The sequence below is a fragment of the Cryptomeria japonica genome, chromosome 4, assembly GCF_030272615.1.
Source record: "Cryptomeria japonica chromosome 4, Sugi_1.0, whole genome shotgun sequence".
Taxonomy (NCBI): Eukaryota; Viridiplantae; Streptophyta; class Pinopsida; order Cupressales; family Cupressaceae; genus Cryptomeria; species Cryptomeria japonica.
In genome coordinates, this window is record NC_081408.1 from 641,802,398 (window position 1) to 641,827,749 (window position 25,352).

Sequence of the window (25,352 nt, forward strand, 5' to 3'; positions counted from 1 at the left end):
TTATTATGGATTTCTTTCCATTTTTAGTTACTTCTTAAGAACTGCAGCCTCTTTATAATTCCATTACAGAAACTAACAAACAACAGTATTTCATCTACTGAATATTTATCCTGTCACATCATACCTACTGCATCACACAAATTTTCGGAAAATACTGTTAGAAACTTTTTTAATTTTAAAATCTTTAAAACATCCTTTATTTCACTTGGAAAACTTAGATATAAATATAGATGACAGGAGGGCAGAATGTTGGTCTGCTGTCTTATTTTTCTATCGCAATTGTATATTGACAGATGTGAGCTGAGGTGATGTAAAGTTAGCAGAAGAGGTTGGAGCCTGGATCTACTCCCAATTTCTCACAGTAATTTTTGTAGTAACCTATACGCTTATTGACGATGTCTGGTCTCCCACCGTTACACTCGATGGCACCATTCACAGCTTGGATTGTAGCACCGAATCCCTATCCAGAGGTGATGGCGCTATGGCAGTTGCTCTGTTTCATCCAAAACCAAACTGCTATCTTGAATGAAATGGCGGCATCTTGCGCTACTTTCTCCGGCTCATTCAATCCGTCGAACCCAATGTCGTTTCCCGCTGGACCGTAGTTGAAGTTCCTGCAATACCCACTCAATCTCATTAGTTTGAAGTGGGAAAAAAGCGCAACATAGCAAAGTATAAAGCTCAAGCGAGAATCGATTAATTACCAGGATAGCTGGATGGGTCCCCGGCCGAAGTAGCCTTTGCCCGCAACACATGGATACTAAGTGTTGGTTTCATCGCAGTAATTTTTTGGATGCGCCATCGATCTCTTCAATGTAACAGAAAGCTGCAAAAGCATGACAATACTCATCAGTCATCACAAGTTATGCGAGATTTGAACAACAATATTGGTAGTCATTGAAATAGATGATTACGTACATCCAGTCTCGTGTGTGACATGGGCGAAGAAGGCAGCGAGTTCTCTCTTGGCGTCATCAGAAGATCCTGTGGTGCCGAAGCCAGAGTAGGCGTTGGCAGCCTGGATGAAGCCATCATATGTGTAGAAGCTCTTTCCAGCACAGGAGCTGTCTACAGCATTGAGAATGGCGTCAAAGAAATCCTTGCTGATGATGGAGGAGACAGCACCGCCAGTGGAGGGAGTGGAGGGAGTGGGGGTGGTGGTACATGGCCCTTCTTTGCAGCCAGTGCCGTAGTAATCATCTCCAGTACCGCAGTATCCCCACTTGCTGCAGCACAAATTGCTCGAACACCCACAATTCTATTTAGAAACACTCCCAAACAGAACAATAGCTCCCACTGCAAAAACCAACATCAACATTGCTTTTCTTTCACTCTCCATCTCTTCCTCTCTATTATACTTGGTTGCATTTGTATCTCTGAACCTCCCTCCTCTTGCCCGTATTTATAGATTGGCAAATACTTGTCCATAAATGTGCAGATGGAAGTAGTCATAACGCGTTTACGCGCTATCTCCCCGGCTTGAATTTGGACTTTTGGAGCGCATTCGGCTCTTTCATTTGACCAATTCTCTGCCAGAGGGTGTCCGTTTGTTTCGGGCTTCAAGAAGTCATTGAGTAAATGCTAATTTATTCTTCAATTTCTCATATTCACAGTCAAACTAACATCCTTTCTCTGTCTTTGATGTGCAACTCGTTACGCAGCCCTTTTTTTCTTTTTTTCTTTGACAAATAAAACGTTATGAAAACAAAGTCTCGTGTTGACCTTCGATATGGCTATGCGTACATTTATCCCAAATTAATGAACATGCAAACTGTGGCCTTTGTTTGACTCGGTTATATGTTTGACTCGGTTATATGCTTGACTTCTTTTATTTTAGATAGACTTCTATTTTATTTTAGATAGACTTTAATTAATATATAGGGATATTAAAGCAATTAATTAAATAATATTATAGAGAAAGCTATTAGACTAACTGAAAATAGCTGTATTATTGTGAGTTTATTTTATTATTTAAATTTTATTTTTCATTTTAACATATTAGAATAAAAGTGTAGAATCTAATTGCATCATGATTTATTTTTCGATCTTTATTGTTTAACTTTCAAGTTCTTTTGTTAGACACAATGAGTAATGGCTGTAATAACACATCCTAATTTTGATCTAAAATTATATAAAATTAAAGAATGTAGAATTGTTATCTTTGTTTGATTCAAATTCTATATTTTTGCCTTTAGTGTTATTTCATTTTGTATAGGTATTCTAAACATTTATTTTAAAGTTGAAATTATTAAATTATTATAGTAGAATTGTAATATTTTTTTTATTTTTAATCTTTGGTATTTTGTTGACATATTTATGAAATTAGTAATCATTCTTGCAAATAATGTTACATATATTTGTATGATTGATATTTTAGATCATCAAGAGAAAATCTTCCTCAATTTCAAAAACATCCAATTTCCTAATAATATTTCAACCCTTATTTTTTGAAAGATCGAATGGAGCACAGGTAAAATTTATTATATGAAATATTTTTCCCTCTTGTTTTAAGTTAAATTTTTTATGTTCCAACAATGTCATCGATTATGTAGTCTTCTTAAATGTATTATATTTACTAAATGCACTTGTATTAATAATACAAGTGTTTTTATTTATATTTCAAACTATTTTATGACTATACTAAACTAAGAATGCTTACAACCTTATAAAAATGGCATCCTCAACCTAACCAACTAAATTAATCTCCTTTTATTAATTTAATACATAGATAAGATAAGTAGTTGGCCAATTTTATGGCGACTTCTTCCCCATTTTTATTCCCTACTTCTTGACCTAAAATTTAGAATTCATAATAGCAATATGGGATGGGCCATTGACAGAAAGTGAGGATCTTTATATATTCCTTTATTATAATAATTACAAATACAACTTTATCACATAAAATTTAATAAGAATGATAATACAATTATAAAATATCTTGATGGGCCATTGATAGAAAGTGAGGATCTTTATATATTCCTTTATTATAATAATGACAAATACAACTTTATCACATTAAATTTAATAAGAATGATAATACAATTATAGAATATCTTGATGTCTATGATAAATTTCTTAATAATAATTAGAAGAGATATTTTTGGTTCTCTTGATAAATAAAACAAAAGTCCCATCTTGATTAGAAACTCCTTACATAATATTAAGTTTTAAAATTTTGAGATAATTTTATTTGATAAATGAAATAAAAAGCTTATTTTTTTTTTCAATATGTAAACATTTATCGTGAACATAAAAGCCATTCTCTTTATTTGACTCACTTTTATCTCTTGACTATATATAATGAAATATTTACTTTTTAAATTTACTTAATAAATTATACTAATATAATATTCACAAAAAAGTGGGGATAGTGAATCACACTCACCAAACCTAATAGGACCAAATTCTTTTAAAAAGACATGATTACATATAAATAGGGCCGATTGAGTAAAGTCTAAGAAACAAAAAAAACCAAAATGACTTGGAACCAGTGATGCCATGTCCTAGTAGAGAACTAAAAATTTTAATTTTGGTTTCTAGATAATCCACTAAAGGAAGATGGGGTGATATCCACAGATAGACCTTGTTAGGTTTGTAGTTTTGAAGTGTAGTATTTGAGTATTATTACCAGTACTGACACCAAGGCTTAAGAAACCTAACTTCAATTTTATAAAGCATATGGAAAGGTATAAAATCAATAATAAAAAAAAAAAATCTTGGCCTTGAGTAGAAATTTTTAATTTTATGCATAGACAAGAAAAAAAATTCTTAATGGAATATTCTAAAATCCTCATCTTAATCTTTTCTATGGTTATGTTGACATTTATCCAAATTTAATGAACATATAAATTGTTGTCTAAATGTTCAACTTGCTTTTATTTCATCTCTTCTCTCTATATATAATGAGTATTTGATCTTTAATTATATTTAATAAAGGATATTGATGTAATACTTAAAAAAAAGAAATAGTAATGATACACACCCACAAAGTCTAATGCGACCATGTTTATAACCAAAATTATTAAACATAGATAACACCAATTCCAATGAAATATAAGTAGTAAAAAAAAAGAGGAGGGGGTTGATAACTCAATGATGAATGGATAGAACTAACCCGGTACTGAGAGGGGGGGTGAATCAGTATAGACAAAAATACAGTCCTAAACCAGTTTGACAACAGACACTTCAAATGACTGGCAAATAGTGACATCGGTTTGAAACAGAGAGCAACTGGTAAAGCTAAGAATGACTAAGACAAGCATTAACTGGTTACTCACTTAGCTTTTCACTCAACTCAAGATTACACTACAATTTCACCCTTATGCATAAACAGGTAATCTATCATCAGATCATAATAATAGCTAGTTCAACATGTTTTATTGACAGGCATAAAACACAGAACCATCATATGCTTGACAGACAATAGCAAAGCATCACAAGATAAAAGCATCACACATGACACACATATTTTTCACGTGGAAACCCAACTGGGAAAAACCACAATGGGGATGAATACCCACAAGCTATTTTTGAACTCTTTAGAAGTCCACTCTGTTAGGAGCCTTGTCCGGTTAGAGACATTACACTAGGTTCTGCTAGGAACTGATCCTGTTAGGGATCACCCGATTAAGGGAAGGCTAGAATACCCAGTTAAGGGTTAAACCCTGTTAAAGGTTACCTTGTTAGAGGATTTCAAGAACTCAATAGCTAAAGGATTTCAAATTCAATAGCTTTGAATTACCCTATTAAAGGATTTACAGCAAGCCGGTTAAGGCTACCCTGTTAAGGGATTTTCCAACTGTTGAGGTGGTTAGAGATCAACAACTATTACAATGATCTGGTAACAACACTCAATGCCAATGCAGATCCACTCAATCTCCTCTTCACCTTTTGCACTTACACTCTGCAGGTATCACTTCTCTCCTTTTGGTCTGGCAAGAATCACGTATCCCTTCTCTTGGATACACACACACAACTTTTGCAAATTACCTCAGAAAGAGACACAACATCAACCTTATAGGAAAACAAATAGGTCGGTAGCATAAACCCTAAACCCTAAACCTGTTAGGTTAAGGAATTCAAATGGTTCAATCCTGATTGTTGAGCACATTGCATTAAATGCAATAGTTCTTGATCCAATCTCAAGACATTCTCCATCATCCATTTCCACCGGTTTTATGGTGGCTGATAACCCATCACACGTTATCACAATTTTACAGACTTCTCACATTCCTAAGGTAGATAGGAACAATCTCCTTCATGCAAGATCCTTCACGTGCACAAGGCTTACGTGACAACATGATCTATTCTTTGTTACCATGCTAACTCATCACATAAAGTCACCGGTTGAGCCACATAGGCTTGAAGCACTTAAATCGACAACCCTAAAGTTGAGACTACCAACCAGTAGTCATACAATACTTCCATGTGCCAGTTCTCATAACTATATGTTGGTTCATCATTAACAAACGCACTGTTTCACTTTGACACAAATACTGGTTCATAGTGTTCTACCGGTTCTCTCATATGCGGGTTCTCACTTCTTCAGCATATTGACATCAATGACAACATACAATGTCATTATGTCCTCATACCGGTTCACATAATACCAACAATCTCCCCCTTTGGCATTGATGGCAATAAACAAACATATCTTCTCCGCTTCACATCTTCTTCCCATTTTCTGCAGATATCTTCTCCCCCTTTGACAACAATACCAAAGTGGAGGCACAAGCTTCCATGTTCCATATATCTTTAGTTTACCTCCTGAAGGGGCAACACCCCTAATTCACCTCTTAAGTACATAAATGTAGCCTTTGGGAGAGGCTTGGTGAATATATTTGCTAATTGCTCCTGACTGGAAACATGTTCCAGTGCAATCTCTTTGTTCTGAACCATTTCCCTCAGGAAATGATACTTGAGTTCAAAATGCTTGGTTCTAGAGTGTAAAACCGGATTCTTTGAGATATTGATAGTACTTGTGTTATCACAAAATATACTTACCGGTTCAAATACAGGAACTTTGAAGCCATTTAATACATGCTTCATCCAGATTGTCTGACTGCAATTCATGAAAGCTACAACATACTCTGCTTCCGCTGTAGACTGAGAGATACAACTCTACTTCTTACTCATCCATGAGACCAATCTAACACTGACAAAGAATGCACCACCGTTTGTCCTTTTTTGGTCATCTATATTGCCTGCCCAATCAGCATCTGTGTATACTTTCAAGTTGAAATCCTTGCTATAAGGATACCACAATCCATAGTCAATAGTTCCCTTCAGATAACTAAGAATCCACTTGACTGCAACCAAGTGAGATTCTCTTGGGCTTTTCTAGGATCTTGCAGTAATGCCAAGTGCATGTGCAATATCCGGTCTGCTATGCACTACATAATGCAATTTACCAATCATTGATCGGTATTCCTTCTCATCAACCAATTCGGAGTCATCTTCTTTAGATAGTTTACAACCGGTCACCATCAGAGTACCAACCAGTTTGCTATCTTCCATGCCAAAGGTCTTCAACACCTCTTTGACATACTTGGACTAAGTGATAAAGATTCTATCCTTCATCTGCTGGATCTACAGTCTAATGAAGAATTTAATCTCCCCTATGAGTGACATTTCAAACTCTTTCTTCATCTCATCTACAAACTCATGACTCATCTTGTCATCTCCACCAAAGATAATGTCATCAACAAATACCTCACAGATCAGGATCTAATCTCCTTCAGACTTCAAGTAGATATTACTATCTTCACTTGTTCTCTCAAATCCAATCTTCACAAGATGGGAATGTAGATGTTCATACCATGCTCTAGGTGCCTGCTTTAGTCCATATAAGGCTTTATGTAGCCTACATACCATGTCACTATCTTCAGATAGGGCAAACCCATCTGGTTGCTCAATATACACCTCTTCTTCAAGTACACCATTTAGGAATGCAGATTTTACATCCATTTGATATACTTTGAAACCTTTAAAAGCTGCATATGCAAGAAGCATACGGACTCCTTCCAATATGGCTATGGGAGCAAAGGTTTCTCCATAGTCTTCTCCTTCTTCTTGAGCATATCCTTTGCACACTAATATTGCTTTGTTCCTAATCACTATGCCATCCTCATTCAGCTTATTTCTGAAAACCCATTTAGTACCAATGACATTTTTGTGCTCAGGTCTTTGTACCAAAGACCATGTACCATTTTTCTCTATCTGGTCAAGTTCCTCTTCCATTGCCTTGATCCAGTCTTCATCCTTATGTGCCTCTTTGAATGATTTAGGCTCAAATTCAGAGATCATACATGAGTTTTCTCTAACCTTTCTTCTTGTAAGGATTTCTGCATCCTTATCTCCTATGATCTTCTTAGGATCATGATTCAGCTTGACATACCGAGGAATGGTCTTGATAGATTCCTCTTGCTTTTCTTCTTCATCCTCATCTCCATCAGTATCAACATCTACATTTGTCGGTGTAGGAACATTGTTACTAGTACTCGGTTGGCTGTCAACTAGTTCCCAGAAGGTTGCAACCATTTCGTTTAGCGCTTGCTCACTGTCGGTTTCCTCAATTTTCTCAGAGGTTTCATCAACTCTTACATTGATGCTTTCCATAATTCTCTGAGTCCTATTGTTGAAACACTTGAGAGCTTTTCTCTTGGTGGAATATCTTAGGAATATTCCCTCATCACATTTCACATCAAATTTGCTCTGGTGTTCACTCCTCTTGATGTAAAATTTGCTACCAAACACTCTAAAGTAGCTAACCACAAGTGTCTTACCGGTCTAATTCTCATAAGGAGTTTTATCCTTACCTTTCTTGATGAGTACCTAGTTCATTGTGTAGACTACAGTGCTCACCGCTTCTCTCCAAAAGGTGTCAACTACCTTTCCTTGAATCAACATGGTTCTAGCTACTTCAACCATAGTCCGGTTATTCCTCTCTGCTAGGTCATTTTGCTGTGGAGTCCGGGGGCCAGACAATTGCCTCTTGATGCCATGTTCTTCATAGTAGTTGTTGAATTCACCAGAAGTGAATTCCCCTCCTTGATCAGTTCTCAGGCACTTGATCCTTTTACCACTTTCCTTCTCCACTAATGCTCTGAAAGCTTTGAACTTTACAAAGGCTTTAGACTTGTCTTTCAATAATGTGACCCACATCATTCTTGAGCAGTCATCAATGAGAATCATGAAGTACCTATCACCCTGCACACTTCTAGTTTTCATAGGACCACACAAATTAGTATGCACAAGGTCAAGCAAGTTGTCAGCAGTGAAAGATTTACCTTTAAAGGTTGAGGAAGACATTTTCCCCAATTGACACTCTCTGCACAAGGTATTATTCGGTTTGCTTAGCACCGGCAACCCTCTAACTGCCTTGATCTTACTAGCCTTCACAATGTTATCAAAGTTTACATGGCAGAGTCTCCTATGCCATATCTAGCTATCATCAAATTTAGCCATAAGACATGTGCTTATGTTTGCATTTAGCTGAAATAGTTTACCTTTGGTCTGCATGCTGGTGGCCAACAGTTCACCATTTTTTCCTTTGATTCTGCAAACTCCATTCTTGAATTCTACAGTGAGGCCACTGTCATTCAGCTGGGCAACACTCAGAAGGTTGTGTCTAAGACCATCAACCCAATACACATTGTTAGCACTACACTTTCCATTCAAAGAGATAAACCCTCTGCCTTTGACCATGCATGGTGCATCATTGCCAAAGCGAACCACACCACCATCATACTCCTCCAAGGATAGAAACTTGCTCTGGTCACCAGTCATATGGTGAGAACAACCACTGTCAATGATCCACTCATTGGAATTATCAAACCAAGAGACAAGAGCCTTCTTGTTTGACACATCTTCCTTAACAGCAAAAAACACAATATCTTCATTTTCTTCATCCTCTGATTCTTTATCTGTGACACCTTCATCAACTACCACAAAAAAGTTTATCTGGTTTCCTCCTTTGAATTTCTTGAACCTTTCCAGTTTGTCCTTGTTGTCTCCATTAGGACAGTTTACAACAATATGTCCTATCTGGTTACAAGAAAAGCATTTCAAAGGTAGCTTACCTATGTATTTGCCAATTCCTTTAGGAATTTTCCTAGAAAGGAGAGCTTCAAATGCCATCACAATTTCCTCATCATCCATTTCTCTGCCCTATCTTGGTTCACCACTAGTGCTAGCGTCTTTTCCTTTTCTAGATGGTACTGTAGAAGCTTTAAAAGTTGATTCAGTCTTTTGAACACTGCCATTGAAACTATTTAGCTCATAGGTTGTCAACTTTGCAATGATGGAGTCTAGGGATACCTTAGTCTTGTCTATTGATCTTAGCTCCTGAATAGCAGCAACCCTTATTGCATAGACCGGCAATAGGGATCTCAGGACTTTGCTTACCACACTGGAATCTTCTATTTTACCACCTACACTCTTGATATCTCCAACAATGGTTTTGATTCTTATTCCATACTGTTGAATGCTCTCACCTTCAACCATCCACATATCTTCAAACTTCCCTCTAAGGCTTTCTTCCTTAGCCTGTTTTACATGCTTATCACCGCCATAGATATTTTCAAGAGTATCCCATACCTCTTTGGGATTTACATTATCCTGAACATCAATAAACTCAATGTCAGATAAACTATGAATTAGGGCTTCCATAACTTGCCCATTCTCTTGCATCTCTCTCTTTTGGTCATCGGTGAGAGTACCGGTAGGAGCAACATAGCTCCAGTCTTGAGCACCCATGCTTCTGATGTATATCTTCATTCTGTCTTTCTATTTACTAAAATTTTCTCTGTTAAACTTTGGACCTTCCCTTTTCATCATTAGACTGGGATCTTTACCTCAAGTGGTTAAGCTTATAGCATAGAGGACTTGGAGGAGGCTCTGATACCAATTGATAACTCAATGATGAAAAGATAGTACTAACCCAATACTAAGAGGGGGGGTGAATCAGTATAGATAGAAATACAGTCCTAAACCGGTTTGACAGTAGACACTTCAAATAACTAGCAAACAGTGACACCAGTTCGAAACAGAGTGCAACCGGTAAAGCTAAGAATGACTGAGACAAGCATTAACTAGTTACTCACTTAGCTTTTCACTCAACTCAAGACTACACTACTATTTCACCCTTATGCATAAACAGGTAATCTATCATCAGATCATAATAACAGCTAGTTCAACATGTTTTATTGATAGGCATAAAACACAGAACCATCATATGCTTGACAGACAATAGCAAAGCATCACAAGATAAAAGCATCACACATGACACACATATTTTTCACGTGGAAACCCAATTGGGAAAAACTACGGTGGGGATGAATACCCAAAAGCTATTTTTGAACTCTTTAGAAGTCCACTCTGTTAGGAGCCTTGTCCGATTAGAGACATTACACTAGGTTCTGCTAGGAACCGATCCTGTTAGGGATCACCCGGTTAAGGGATGGCTAGAATACCCAGTTAAGGGTTAAACCCTATTAAAGGTTACCTTGTTAGAGGATTTCAAGAACTTAATAGCTAAAGGATTTCAAACTCAATAGCTTTGAATTACCCTGTTAAAGGATTTATAGCAAGCCAATTAAGGCTGCCCTATTAAGGGATTTTCCAACTATTGAGGTGGTTAGAGATCAACAGGTATTACACTGATCTGGTAATAGCACTCAATACCAATGCAGATCCACTCAAGCTCCTCTTCACCTTCTGCACTTACACTCTGCAGGTACCACTTCTCTCCTTTTGGTCTAGCAAGAATCACATATTCGTTCTCTTGGATATACACTCACAACTTTTGCCAACAACCTCAGAAAGAGACACAACATCGACCTTATAGGAAAATAGATAGGTTGGTAGCATAAACCCTAAACCCTAAACCTGTTAGGTTAAGGAATTCAAACGGTTCAATCTTGACCATTGAGCACACTGCATTAAATGCAGTAGTTCTTGATCCAATCTCAAGACATTCTCCATCATCCATTTCCACCAATTTTATGGTGATTGATAACCCATCACACGTTATCACCATTTTATAGACTTCTCACATTCCCGAGGTAGATAGGAACAATCTCTCTCATGCAAGATCCTTCACGCGCACAAGGCTTACGTGGCAACATGATCTGTTCTTTGTTACCATGCTAACTCATCACACAAAGTCACTAGTTGAGCCACACAGGCTTGAAGTACTTAAACTAGAAACCCTGAAGTTGAGACTACCAACCGGTAGTCATACAATACTTCCATGTGTCAGTTCTCATAACTATATGCCACTTCATCATGAACAAACGCACCACTTCACTTTGGCACAAATGTCGGTTCACAATGTTCTACAGGTTCTCTCATATACTGGTTCTCACTTCTTCAACATATTGACATCAATGACAACATACAATGTCATTATGTCCTCATACCGGTTCACATAATGCCAATAGGGGTTTGCATCATTAGGATCTCCCTAAAAATCTCTAGACATGTATTTGTCACTTGTATCCTAGCTAATAATTTGGGTGTTGTTTAGCATAGACATGAGAGATAGAAAACTATAGGTAGGGGACCATGCCATAATTATCCCAACTATGAGAAATACTTTCTTATTCTCTAAAAGAGTGGTTGGACTAGAGATGAGAAATATCCCTCTAAAACTCCTACATTCAACAAAACTATTAAGGAATATATTCTACAATGCAACATAATTTTGTATCTTTTAAAATTTATTTTTTCCTTAGAAAATATGATTATAAAACTATATTCTATTGCATATCACATTCTTTAGGAAAATAATAATATTTCTTAGCATTATTTTTTCTTCGGTAGGTATATATATAGAAAACAACCTAATTACTTTGAGACACCAAATTACAATGGTGGAGTAAGGAATACGCATTATAATTTAGTGCACTTACAATTATAAATTGAATATAAATTTAAAATTTTGTTGTAGATATAAATGAATCATTAGTTCTTCATAAATAATATAAAGAGAATAATATCAAATATGAATCACCGTGGGAGTTAGGTTTACTAAAGAGTAATCATTTTTGTTTTAAGTTACTAGAGAACTTTTTATTTTAAGTTAGTATTTATTGATTTATGAAATTGGTAATCCTTTTTCTGAATATCGTTAAATATATGTATCGTTAATATTTTGTAGACCTGAGAGGCCATACATTTCTTATGTTTAGAAACACCTTATTCCCTATTAACATATACGGTCAAATGTAATTCAAGTGTAGGAGAAGACATAATCTTGACCTCTCTTAAATTAAATATTTTTCCTTTTGAGTCAAAGAGATATTGTAATATGATTACCTTCCTTAGTTTACAAAGTCAAAAGTGTAGTGGTTTTAAGCCTTAGGGTTTAATTAGGGCTTTGCCTTGTTCATTTGCCACTGGCCTAGAAATCCTTGATCATAATAAGAGGCTAGTCTTTACAGGGTTCTAGGAAACTTAGCTTGAAAACACCAATGATTCAATTAGATAAGGATCTCTTGAAATGCATTCATGGCAGATTGATGATGCATTCTAATTGACAAAATAAAAGTTAAGGGATATATCCTTTATCAAAACAATTTGAAAGTTTTGACATGGGATTCAATACATAATTATAGTTGATACAAGGTCATCTTTGGCCCATAATTACATATAAATTTAAATCTTCATTTATTGAAGCAATAAGTAGGGAGAATTAAATAGGTGAAATCCACAAATTTTCAATCAAAAGCCCTTTTTAAATTTGTACCTCCTCTCCTATTAAGGTGCAATCAAGCTTAATCTTTTTGTTTTACTTTTAGGTACCAATGTTTAATTTACTTATTTCCTCTATTACAATAGTATTACTATCCTTAAATTATGGGGATGATATAAGTAACTCTAAGTTATCATCCTTTATTTCAATGAATTCAAACTCATCACCCAAATAATCACCTATGGTGGGAGACCTAAACATATTTCTGCTTATGGAAATTCGTAAGTAATTCATCATTAAGAGATAAAGATATTCATGATTAAAATACCTAAAAAATCTTGACACTTGAAGTACCTATGTGCTTATAGTAACCCTAACACCTATGAGAGGGCCACATAATTAGTGACATTATTGGTATATAGGATATTTAACTTAAAGTCAATAGGAAAAATAATATTTCATCCAAGAGAGATCAAGACTATGGGTTCCTCTATACATGTGTTACATTTGACCTTATATTTTAATAGGAAATTAGATATTTTTTAATTTAAAAATGGTTTTCTCTCTAGCTTCCAAAATACCAACCATACAATTATGTGCAATGTTTTTTTCAAGAAAATATACCAGATTCATAAATCTATAAATACCAACTAAATAGAAATCCAAAGAATTTTTCTTTTAATCCAACTATAATAATTTAACAATTTCATCAATAAAAGAACCATTTAAATCAAAATAGAGTAACATGAAAGCTAAAAATATAGAATCAAGTCAAACAAAGGCAACAATTTCATTCAAGAGAGATGAAGATTGTGTGTTCCTCTATACTTGTGTTACATTTCACCTTGTATTATGTTAATAGAAAATTAGATGTTTTTAAATTTTTAAAAAGTTTGCTTCTAACTTCCAAAATATTTAACTATACAAATATATGTAATGACATTCACAAAAATGAATATATGTAATGACATTCACAAAAATGATTATGAATTTTACTATACCAACTAAATAAAACTATAAAGATTTTTTTTATCCATCTATAATAATTTGACAATTTCAACTATAAAATAAGTATTTAAAACACCAACACAAAATACAATAACACGAAAGCTAAAAATATAGAGTCAATAGACAAACAAAGGCAACAATTTCTACATTCATTAATTTGGGATAAATGTCCACACAGCCTGCCATCTCGAAGATGAGCATTGAGTTTCAAAACACTTCGTTTGTTAAATCAAAGAGCTACGAAACGACCAACCTCCATATCTCAGAAGTCAAAAGATGTTATCTAATACATCACTTGAATGACCGAATCAAACAATGTGGCCCAAATTGGTGAAATGTAAGCACCAAATGCGCTCCCATCAACACCGTATGTCTTCAATCTGCACATTCATGGACAATCATTTGCAAATCTATAAATACGGGCAAGAGAAGGGAGGTTCAGATACACAAATGCAACCAAGTATAATAGAGAGGAAGAGATGGAGGGTGAAAGAAAAGCAATGTTATAACCATTTCTCTCTTGAAAAAATCACCAAAAAATTGTTTTTATTATTTTCTTTTAATTTCATTCTATATATTGAGACTATTGGAATTATGAATCTTGTGTTTGGATTTTAAAGTTTACATGGCAGAGTCTCCTATGCCATATCCAGCTATCATCAAATTTAGCCATAAGACATGTGCTTATGTTTGCATTCAGCTGAAATAGGTTACCTTTGGTCTGCATGCTGGTGGCCACCAATTCACCATTTTTTCCTTTGATTCTGCAAACTACATTCTTGAATTCTAGAGTGAGGCCACTATCATTCAGCTAGGCAACACTCAGAAGGTTGTGTCTAAGACCATCAACCCAATACACATTGTTAGCACTACTCTTTCCATTCAGAGAGATAGACCCTCTGCCTTTGACCATGCATGGTGCATCATTGCCAAAGCGAACCACACCACCATCATACTCCTCCAAGGATAGAAACTTGCTCCGGTCACCAGTCATATGGTGAGAACAACCACTGTCAATGATCCACTCATTGGAATTATCAAACCAAGAGACAAGAGCCTTCTTGTTTGACACATCTTCCTTAATAGCAAAAAACACAATATCTTCATTTTCTTCATCCTCTGATTCTTTATCTGTGACACCTTCATCAACTGCCACAAAAAAGTTTCTCTGGTTTCCTCCTTTGAATTTCTTGAACCTTTCCAGTTTGTCATTGTTGTCTCCATTAGGACAGTTTACAACAATATGTCCTATTCGGTTACAAGAAAAGCATTTCAAAGGTAGCTTACCTATGTATTTGCCAATTCCTTTAGGAATTTTCCTGGAAAGGAGAGCTTCAAATGCCATCACAATTTCCTCATCATCCATTTCTCTGCCCTGTCTTGGTTCACCACTAGTGCTAGCTTCTTTTCCTTTTCTAGATGGTACTGTAGAAGCTTTAAAAGTTGATTCAGTCTTTTGAACACTACCATTGAAACTATTTAGCTCATAGGTTGTCAACTTTGCAATGATGGAGTCTAGGGATACCTTAGTCTTGTCTATTGATCTTAGCTCCTGAATAGTAGCAACCCTTATTGCATAGACCGGCAATAGGGATCTCAGGACTTTTCTTACCACACTGGAATCTTCTATTTTACCACCTCCACTCTTGATATCTCCAACAATGGTTTTGATTCTTATTCCATACTGTTGAATGCTCTCACCTTCAACCATCCACATATCTTCAAACTTCCCTCTAAGGCTTTCTTCCTTAGCCTGTTTTACTTGCTCATCACCGCCATAGATATTTTCAAGAGTATCCCATACCTCTTTGGGATTTACATTATCCTGAACATCAATAAACTCAATGTCAAATAAACTATGAATTAGGGCTTCCATAACTTGCCCATTCTCTTGCATCTCTCTCTTTTGGTCATCGGTGAGAGTACCGGTAGGAGCAACATAGGCAGTCTCAACATAGCTCCAGTCTTGAGCACCCATGCTTCTGATGTATATCTTCATTCTGTCTTTCTATTTACTAAAATTTTCTCTGTTAAACTTTGGACCTTCCCTCTTCATCATTAGACTGGGATCTTTACCTCAAGTGGTTAAGCTTATAGCATAGAGGACTTGGAGGAGGCTCTGATACCAATTGATAACTCAATGATGAACAGATAGTACTAACCCAATACTAAGAGGGGGGGTGAATCAATACAGATAGAAATACAGTCCTAAACCGGTTTGACAGTAGACACTTCAAATAACAGGCAAACAGTGACACTAGTTTGAAATAGAGTGCAACCGGTAAAGCTAAGAATGACTGAGACAAGCATTAACTAGTTACTCACTTAGCTTTTCACTCAACTCAAGACTACACTACTATTTCACCCTTATGCATAAACAGGTAATCTATCATCAGATCATAATAACAGCTAGTTCAACATGTTTTATTGATAGGCATAAAACACAGAACCATCATATGCTTGACAGACAATAGCAAAGCATCACAAGATAAAAGCATCACACATGACACACATATTTTTCACGTGGAAACCCAATTGGGAAAAACCACGGTGGGGATGAATACCCAAAAGCTATTTTTGAACTTTTTAGAAGTCCACTCTGTTAGGAGCCTTGTCCGGTTAGAGACATTACACTAGGTTCTGCTAGGAACCGATCTTGTTAGGGATCACCCGGTTAAGGGATGGCTAGAATACCCAGTTAAGGGTTAAACCCTATTAAAGGTTACCTTCTTAGAGGATTTCAAGAACTTAATAGCTAAAGGATTTCAAACTCAATAGCTTTGAATTACCCTATTAAAGGATTTATAGGAAGCCAATTAAGGGTACCCTGTTAAGGGATTTTCCAACTGTTGAGGTGGTTAGAGATCAACAGGTATTACAATGATCTGGTAACAGCACTCAATACCAATGCAGATCCTCTCAAGCTCCTCTTCACCTTCTGCACTTACACTCTGCAGGTACCACTTCTCTCCTTTTGGTCTAGCAAGAATCACATATTCGTTCTCTTGGATATACACACCCAACTTTTGCCAACAACCTCAGAAAGAGACACAACATCGACCTTATAGGAAAATAGATAGGTTGGTAGAATAAACCCTAAACCCTAAACCTGTTAGGTTAAGGAATTCAAACGGTTCAATCCTGACCATTGAGCACACTGCATTAAATGCAGTAGTTCTTGATCCAATCTCAAGACATTCTCCATCATCCATTTCCACCAATTTCATGGTGACTGATAACCCATCACACGTTATCACCATTTTACAGACTTCTCACATTCCCGAGGTAGATAGGAACAATCTCTCTCATGCAAGATCCTTCACGTGTACAAGGCTTACGTGGCAACATGATCTGTTCTTTGTTACCATGCTAACTCATCACACAAAGTCACTGGTTGAGCCACACAGGCTTGAAGCACTTAAACTGGAAACCCTGAAGTTGAGACTACCAACCGGTAGTCATACAATACTTCCATGTGTCAGTTCTCATAACTATATGCCACTTCATCATGAACAAACGCACCACTTCACTTTGGCACAAATGTCGGTTCACAATGTTCTAAAGGTTCTCTCATATGCCGGTTCTCACTTCTTCAGCATATTGACATCAATGACAACATACAATGTCATTATGTCCTCATACCGGTTCACATAATGCCAATAGGGGTTTGCATCATTAGGATCTCCCTAAAAATCTCTAGACATGTATTTGTCACTTGTATCCTAGCTAATAATTTGGGTGTTGTTCAGCATAGACATGAGAGATAGAAAACTATAGGTAGGGGACCATGCCATAATTATCCCAACTATGAGAAATACTTTCTTATTCTCTAAAAGAGTGGTTGGACTAAAGATGAGAAATATCCCTCTAAAACTTCTACATTCAACAAAACTATTAAGGAATATATTCTACAATGCAACATAATTTTGTATCTTTTAAAATTTATTTTTTCCTTAGAAAATATGATTATAAAACTATATTCTATTGCATATCACATTCTTTAGGAAAATAATAATATTTCTTAGCATTATTTTTTCTTCGGTAGGTATATATATAGAAAACAACCTAATTACTTTGAGACACCAAATTACAATGGTGGAGTAAGGAATACGCATTATAATTTAGTGCACTTACAATTATAAATTGAATATAAATTTAAAATTTTGTTGTAGATATAAATGAATCATTAGTTCTTCACAGACAATATAAAGAGAATAATATCAAATATGAATCACCGTGGGAGTTAGGTTTACTAAAGAGTGATCATTTTTGTTTTAAGTTACTAGAGAACTTTTTATTTTAAGTTAGTATTTATTGATTTATGAAATTGGTAATCCTTTTTCTGAATATCGTTAAATATATGTATCGTTAATATTTTGTAGCCCTGAGAGGCCATACATTTCTTATGTTTAGAAACACCTTATTCCCTATTAACATATACGGTCAAATGTAATTCAAGTGTAGGAGAAGACATAATCTTGACCTCTCTTAAATTAAATATTTTTCCTTTTGAGTCAAAGAGATATTGTAATACGATTACCTTCCTTAGTTTACAAAGTTAAAAGTGTAGTGGTTTTAAGCCTTAGGGTTTAATTAGGGTTTTGCCTTGTTCATTGGCCACTGGCCTAGAAATCCTTGATCATAAGAAGAGGCTAGTCTTTATAGGGTTCTAGGAAACTTAGCTTGAAAACACCAATGATTCAATTAGATAAGGATCTCTTGAAATGCATTCATGGCAGATTGATGATGCATTCTAATCGACAAAATAAAAGTTAAGGGATATATCCTTTATCAAAACAATTTGAAAGTTTTGACATGGGATTCAATACATAATTATAGTTGATACAAGGTCATCTTTGGCCCATAATTACATATAAATTTAAATCTTCATTTATTGAAGCAATAAGTAGGGAAAATTAAATAGGTGAAATCCACAAATTTTCAATCAAAAGCCCTTTTTAAATTTGTACCTCCTCTCCTATTAAGGTGCAATCAAGCTTAATCTTTTTGTTTTACTTTTAGGTACCAATGTTTAATTTACTTATTTCCTCTATTACAATAGTATTACTATCCTTAAATTATGGGGATGATATAGGTAACTCTAAGTTATCATCCTTCATTTCAATGAATTCAAACTCATCACCCAAATAATCACCTATGGTGGGAGACCTAAACATATTTCTGCTTATGGAAATTCGTAAGTAATTCATCATTAAGAGATAAAGATATTCATGATTAAAATACCTAAAAAATCTTGACACTTGAAGTACCTATGTGCTTATAGTAACCCTAACACCTATGAGAGGGCCACATAATTAGTGACATTATTGGTATATAGGATATTTAACTTAAAGTCAATAGGAAAAATAATATTTCATTCAAGAGAGATCAAGACTATGGGTTCCTCTATACATGTGTTACATTTGACCTTATATTTTAATAGGAAATTAGATATTTTTTAATTTAAAAATGGTTTTCTCTCTAGCTTCCAAAATACCAACCATACAATTATGTGCAATGTTTTTTTCAAGAAAATATACCAGATTCATAAATCTATAAATACCAACTAAATAGAAATCCAAAGAATTTTTCTTTTAATCCAACTATAATAATTTAACAATTTCATCAATAAAAGAACCATTTAAATCAAAATAGAGTAACATGAAAGCTAAAAATATAGAATCAAGTCAAACAAAGGCAACAATTTCATTCAAGAGAGATGAAGATTGTGTGTTCCTCTATACTTGTGTTACATTTCACCTTGTATTATGTTAATAGAAAATTAGATGTTTTTAAATTTTTAAAAAGTTTGCTTCTAACTTCCAAAATATTTAACTATACAAATATATGTAATGACATTCACAAAAATGAATATATGTAATGACATTCACAAAAATGATTATGAATTTTACTATACCAACTAAATAAAACTATAAAGATTTTTTTAATCCATCTATAATAATTTGACAATTTCAACTATAAAATAAGTATTTAAAACACCAACACAAAATACAATAACACGAAAGCTAAAAATATAGAGTCAAAAGACAAACAAAGGCAACAATTTCTACATTCATTAATTTGGGATAAATGTCCACACAGCCTGCCATCTCGAAGATGAGCATTGAGTTTCAAAACACTTCGTTTGTTAAATCAAAGAGCTACGAAACGACCAACCTCCATATCTCAGAAGTCAAAAGATGTTATCTAATACATCACTTGAACGACCGAATCAAACAATGTGGCCCAAATTGGCGAAATGTAAGCACCAAATGCGCTCCCATCAACACCGTATGTCTTCAATCTGCACATTCATGGACAATCATTTGCAAATCTATAAATACGGGCAAGAGGAGGGAGGTTCAGATACACAAATGCAACCAAGTATAATAGAGAGGAAGAGATGGAGGGTGAAAGAAAAGCAATGTTATAACCATTTCTCTCTTGAAAAAATGGGAGGATGATTAGGATTGATATGATTAAGTGGGTGGTGTGGAGGATTATACTTAATGTAAATGGGAGGATGATTAGTTATTTTAGTTTCTATATAAGCTAAGGGATTTAGTTTTATGGATTAGGATGTAGAAGGGTTGATGGATGGATAGATGGGTGGCGATATACATAATTGAATAGGTGGTTTGATTGTTTAGGATTTATATGATTTGAGGGATATTTTAAGATTCTTATTGTAGTAGTTTACAATTAATGAAAGGTAATAAAATTTGTAAGTTTAGTATGTCCAAATATTTGGACAAATAGATTAGTTAGTTTGAGATCTTTGAAATGTAATTGATTATTGATATAAAGATATGTCACCTCTTGTCAAAGGTTGTTAGAGTATACGTGAGGCAATTTAAGTTGGCAATGTTTTCAATAATTAATGGCTAATTCTATTGCTTAGAATTTATAATTTTTCATATAGATAAGATAAAAAATTAAGTGAAAAACATAGAAGTAGTATTATAATGGTTATAATTTTTTTTTAATAAATGTTCTTCGATTTAATATGTTATGTTATTAGAAATGGAATTGAGTGCAGTAACATCTGAAACCATAGATGGTGGAGAAGATGGGGAAGGAGATGATGATGGTGGTGGGGATAATCTAGATGATGGTGTAGATTCTCTTGTGGTTGCCTTTTTTATTCTTCACTAGATGGGTTGGGTTTTACTATCTATCGTGTTCACGAGCTTTACAACTATATTTAGATTATGTTCTCTTAGCATCTCCTTAGACGTTGTTTTGCATTATAGGTTATCCTTAGCTACCCATTTTCATGTATTCATTCTTTGGTAGATGGATTTCTCTATGTGGCCTTTCTCCTTGATAGGTTGGAGAGTTTTCTACTCAATAGCGATTGGGTTCTCTTGGATGTGTGTAATAACCCACCAAAATTAACCCAACAAAATTGAGTATATTTTTTTTTTTTTTTTTCTTTTCTTTTATTATGTTTCATTCAATTGCATACTCTGGGCATCCATCCAAATAGGATTGGGCAATCATCCATTCGGGATGAGCTTCTAACCATACGGGTTAGGCAATTGTCCATACGGGACGTAAATTCCATCTATCCAATACGGGATAGGCATCTACCCATACGGGGTAGGCATCTATCCAAACGGGATAGGAGATGCTTTGGCCAGAGACTTAGACTCATCGGGACCATTCGGGTCCTGAGCCACTCACTAAGTACTACATTCTTCTAACAAGAATGCACCGAGGTCGTCGTCCTTAGGAGTAATAAGAAAAATAACACAAGCTTGAATTCCGCCTCGGAATTTGGCTTAAAGCCTCGGGAAGTCAAGCGAATCCATACGGGATTCCTTCCGAGTATGCATTGAATTAAGTTTGATTATCTTATCTTTCAATTAGGATTCTTACTCAACCAAGCCTAGACCCCACCCACGAACGCCTGAGTACGAGGGACAACTCCGTCCCAAGACTGCCTACATACCCACTTCGGCGTGGGATCAAGGCGTAAAGTATGTAGTTCTATCTTCTAATCTATGGTTTGATGTAAACTGATTTTTGTGGGTACGCAACCCTTTCTAGGGTCAGTGTCCCAGACAGTTTCTCTGCGGTTGCTACCCACGAAGGTAGCACTTAAGCGAAGGCTCAAGATGGCCTATTGCTTGTGGCCTAAACAAAATAACTAGAACCTAATTCTTATCATGAGCGTCACCCAATTTCAATCACCAATATCCCTTCGAGGTGAATAAATAAATAAATAAATAAAGTAAATTTCACGAGAGCTCTTAACTTGACCATCCCTAAGAGGGTTTACTATGGTTTATCTCAACGGATGTGGAATTCAATTGAAAGTTATCTTATTAAATTATCGATCCAAGAGGGATTACCCACCCCTTGGATTTTTAACTTCCAAATGTCCCTTATTACTCCCCGACGATTTATAGGGACGATGCCACAGACGTCGTTAGTGCAGCTTTATTAGGCGTTAAGTGCAGTAGTTCAACACGACGGCATTACCCGTAAGCGTGACCCAGAGGCACCGTATATACCGAACGCTGCTAGTTTTAGTTTTCCAACTCCATTTGTTTAGTTTTCTAAACTAACATCATACTTGAATATAATTATGAAATGGATGTACATAATTTAAACCTTAAATACTATTTGAACAAAGAATATCATTATTCTACAATTAATTGGATTAATACATGTATTGGCATGGTAATGATAATTGCGAACTTACGAGTAATTGCATGAAAAATACGAATTAATCATAATGCAATGCAAAAGTAACGTCATTTATATTCAAAATGCAGAAATGTTTTCTCTATCGCAAGACTTAATTAGTTATAAGGTTACAAATTTCTCATGAGTGACCAAATTGAATAATAATGAGACTTTACTTATCTCCAAAAATTATGGGTCAAATAATCCATTCATTTCTCTAAGGAATTGAAATAATACATTGAATTCAACTCTTGTTAATTTTAAGGAAATTAAATTTAACTAAACAAATGTACATGAAAAAGAAATTAATTTAATTTTAATTTAAAACGATACACAAAAATACTTAAATGTTAAATCGAATGTTAAAACTTCCATCGAAAATTCCTACGGCAATCTCGTTTTATTAATATATATATAAAACCAGGGGGTGGGGACCACGGGTCCCGTCACTCCCTGCGGTCCTGCATATGCAGGCCCGTAGGGGTTGGCGGGGCCACGTGGTCCCCTCCACTCCCCTGCGGCCACTTGTAGTGACCGCAGGGTAGTGGGGGGTACCACTAACCCTGCCAGTTTTCGGTAACGCCGCTCCGCGTACATGCGGTTATTTTCGGGTCTGTGCGTACGTGCGGATATTTTTGGGGTCTGTGCCGAATGCACTGATTGATAATGCAACATTAATATTTGTAAATTGACATTAGGATTATAAATATAAATATATATATATATATATATATATATATATATATATATATATATATATATATATATATATATATATATATATATATATATATATATATGGTTTCAAATTCTTTACAAAGGATAATTTTTATTTAAGAAGGTAAGAACAGGTAAAATAACTGAGCATTTCTTGGTTTGCCTCTTTACAGAAACCAGACTTTTAATGTATATATATATATTTTTATCTGAATCACAGAGAGAGAGAGAAAGATTTATCCAGCCATTACAGGAAGGGAGTTGTTCTCAGACTTCTCAGGAAATTGGTTTGTTTCCAGGGTTATTCTCAGAGTCCAGGAGGATTTATTCGACTGGTAATTTCAGTGAGCTCTTTGTTCAATCCACAGAGAGTTTCAAAAAGAAAATAATAATAAGAATACTCCTTAAATGAGATTTGGATAACAATAACCAGAGAGATGAAAGATGGTTCTTCTTAGCAAGAATCAAAAAGAATAAGAGGAACAATTTAAATCTGGATCTAGATTTAATATTACATTATTATTTTTTTTTTTAAAAAACAGTGAATCTAATTCTTTGTCAAGCAAATTTAATCTACTTCCTTATCAAGAATCTGAAACTAATAATCAACAATTTGTTCTATTCTACTCCAAAATTTAAAACTAAATTTTATCAAAGTTTGAAACAATGAATCAACAAATTTATTTTTCTTTCTATCAAACATTTTAATCTACTCCAAATCTGAACTAAATTTTATCAAAATCTGAATAATGAATCAACAATTTATTTTCCAAAATCAAGAATCCAAACAATGAATAAACAATTTAAAACATTTTAATCTAATTCTTATCAAAGTCTGAAACTAATTTCACGAATGAATTTCTTTTCCATAAAATAATCTAATCTAATCTACAACAAGAACAAGATGCACAAACTAAGCTTGAAGGAACCTGGATGCTTGCAAAAATGGTGTAGAGTCTTCCTTGATCCTCCAAATTGAAGAGAAATCCTCCCAACAAAACCTTGGCTGCAAATGAAAAATGGACTACAAAGGAGAAATTGCAGAATTTTCTTATGGAATAGCTAGCTTTTCTTTTGAAACTTGTACCTATTTTATAAAGCAAATTTCAATTTCCCACTACCTAATTTTAAATTAAAAAAAATGAGATTCTCTCCCAATTTGGCCTCCATGCAAATTAATTGGGCTTAGTGGGAGGAGTTACATGCAAGGAGGTGGAGAAGCCTCTAGAAGCTTCTTATTCCTCCTACAACATGTGCCTTAATGTGAGGGAAATTAAGTAACTAATTTAAAATATATATGCATTTTCCATGTGTGTGGGGTTTATTATTATTATTATTATTTTTTTTTTATTCCCTTACAATATTCATTCAATAATTCATCCAAAGAATATAAGTAGAGTTTTGTAATTTAAAACAAAAAAAGGGTGATAAAGGAGGGTTGTGACATCCTCCCCCCCTTAATCTGTGCATCGTCCCGATGCACTTATTAAATGCATTCAAAAGAGTTTATAGTTCATGTTCAAAATAAAAAGGGAAATAGCTGCTGCATCTCCTTAGTATCCTCCCAGGTGGCATTCTTCTCGTCGTACTGGTCCCATTGCACTTTGCACTGATCAACCTCTCTGTTGCGCAACTGGCACTGGCGCCTCTCCAAGATTCTGAATGGCTCTATCATTATTCCCCCCATTTCTTGGACCTGCAAGGCATCTCAATTCAAAATGTGTTTCTCATCAGGTACATATTTCTTAAGAAGAGATACATGGAAGACATCATGGATTCGGCTCAATTGGGGAGGCAAGGCCAACCGATAAGCAACTGGATTAATTCTTCCCAATATTTCAAAGGGTCCGACATAACGAGGTGCAAGCTTAGTCTTTTTCCCAAATCTTATGGAACTCTTGTGTGGCCTAACCCTTAGGAAGACTTTCTCTCCTACTTCAAACTCCCTTGGTGTTCTGTTTTTATCTGCATAACTCTTCTGCCTATCCGAGGCTTCCTTCAACCTTTGCCTAATTTCCTTAGTTTTCCTTTCCATTTCTCTCAACATATCTGGCCCAATAATCACTCTATCTTCAAGACTATCCCAACTCAAAGGTGTTCGACATGGTCTACCATACAAAGCTTCAAAAGGTGCCATTCCCAAAGATGTTTGATATGTATTATTGTAGGCAAACTCTACCAAAGGTAGGTACTCTTCCCATTTTCTCTGTTGGTCCATGCAGTACATACGAAGCAGGTC

General features: G+C 35.1%; 1 pseudogene; it reads right to left on the bottom strand.

Annotated features, from left to right (window-relative positions):
• Positions 1 to 247: 247 nt before the first annotated feature.
• On the bottom strand, positions 248 to 1,339 carry LOC131047692 (chitinase 6-like; annotated as a pseudogene).
• Positions 1,340 to 25,352: the final 24,013 nt, after the last annotated feature.